At 45.6% G+C, this 2,072-nt stretch overlaps 1 pseudogene; it reads left to right on the top strand.

The window, feature by feature from the left end:
- Positions 1-255: 255 nt before the first annotated feature.
- LOC140628525 (tubulin alpha-1A chain-like) lies at positions 256-1,678 on the top strand (annotated as a pseudogene).
- The last annotated feature ends 394 nt before the right edge of the window (positions 1,679-2,072 follow it).

Genomic DNA, 2,072 nt, shown 5'->3' with positions numbered 1-2,072 from the left:
GGTCTCTGGAACTCTGTAGGTAGCAAAGTAGCTGTAGCAGTTTGTATGCTACAACTTGAACTGACCCAGTCCATCCAAGGTCACTTGAATGTGGAAAATAAGGGCATACACACAGACACACAGAGTATATGAAAACCATGGAAAATGCCAAAATGTGGCAGGTTCTCTTACATCAACCACCTAAGAGTCACGCTATAAGAAGCAACAAACTCTCCTCTTCTCTGCCATCTGCCCAGCAGCTGCAAAGCAGCAACCATGCGTGAATGCATCTCCATCCACGTTGGCCAAGCTGGTGTCCAGATTGGCAATGCCTGGTGGGAGCTCTATTGCCTGGAACACGGCATTCAGCCCAATGGCCAGATGCCAAGTGACAGGACCATTGGGGGAGGAGATCACTCCTTTAACACCTTCTTCAGTGAGACAGGTGCTGGCAAGCATGTGCCCAGGGCAGTGTTTGTAGACCTTGAGCCCACAGTAATTGATGAAGTTCACACTGGCACCTACCGCCAGCTCTTCCATCCTGAGCAGCTCATCACAGGCAAGGAAGATGCTGCCAATAACTATGCCTGAGGGCACTACACCATTGGCAAGGAGATCATTGACCTTGTCTTGGACCAAATTTGGAAACTGGGTGACCAGTGTATGGGTCTTCAGGGCTTCTTGATTTTCCACAGCTTTGGAGGGGGAACTGGTTCTGGGTTCACCTCCCTGCTGCTGATGGAATGTCTCTCTGTTGATTACGGCAAGAAGTCCAAGCTAGAGTTCTCCATCTACCCCACCCCCTAGGTGTCCACAACTGTAGTAGAGCCCTACAACTCCATCCTCACCACCCACACCACCCTGGAGCACTCTGATTGTGCCTTTATGGTAGACAATAAGGCCAACTATGATATTTGTCATGGAAATCTCGATATTGAATGCCCAACCTACACTAATCTAAATAGGTTGATAGGTCAAATTGTGTCCTCCATCACAATTTTCTTCCCTCAGATTTGACAGAGCCCTGAATGTTGATCTGACGGAGTTCCAGACCAATCTGATGCCCTATCCCCATATCCACTTCCCTCTGGCCACATATGCCTCTATCATCTCTGCTGAGAAAGCCTACCATGAACAGCTTTCTGTAGCAGAGATCACCAATGCATGCTTTGAGCCAGCCAACCAGATGGTGAAATGCGATCCTTGCCATGGTAAATACATGGCTTGCTGCCTGTTGTACCATGGTGATGTGGCTCCCAAAGATGTCAATGCTGCCATTGCCACCATCAAGACCAAGCATACCATCCAGTTTATGGACTTGTCCCCACTGGCTTCAAAGTGGGCATTAACTACCAGCCTCCCACTGTGGTACTCAGTGGAGACCTGGCCAAAGTACAGCAAGCTGTGTGCATGCTGAGCAACACCACAGCCATTTCTGAGGCCTGGGCTTGCCTGGACCACAAGTTTGACCTGATGTATGCCAAGCATGCCTTTGTTCACTGGTATGTGGGTGAGAGTATGGAGGAAGGAGAGTTTTCTGAGGCCCATGAGGGCATGGCTGCCCTGGAGAAGGATTATGAGGAGGTTGATTGTGGATTCTGTTGAAAGAGAGGGTGAAGAAGAGGAGAGGAATACTAAACTTAAAAATGTCACAAAGGTGCTGCTTTTACAGGGAAGCTTATTCTGTTTTGAACATTGAAAAGTTGTGCTCTGATTAGTTAATTTGTATGTAGCAGTGTATACTGTCATAGACAATTACTGACCTATGCTTTAAAACACAATGCTTTGTTACAGACCCAAGCTGTCCATTTCTCTGATGGGTTTGAATAAAGTATTCCCTGTCTTAAATGAAAAAAAGGCCAAAATGTAATAACTGCCTCTATATGGAAAATGTATATTCTAGTAACAATTATAGGTTCCAGCACCACACACATGGAATTTTTGTTATATAGTATCTGTAGAATCCTTATGTATGACAGAAAAGTGATAAAATAAAACTTAAATAAAAAAGAAATATACCTATAATAGAGATTAATGATGGAATTGAACCATGCCACGGCATGTGATGGTGTTGAAGAGTTATGTGTGGGCAA

This window comes from Canis lupus, chromosome X (assembly GCF_048164855.1).
Source record: "Canis lupus baileyi chromosome X, mCanLup2.hap1, whole genome shotgun sequence".
Lineage (NCBI taxonomy): Eukaryota > Metazoa > Chordata > Mammalia > Carnivora > Canidae > Canis > Canis lupus.
The sequence above is the reverse complement of the archived record's forward strand: the minus strand, read 5'-3'. Positions and strand labels throughout refer to the sequence as shown.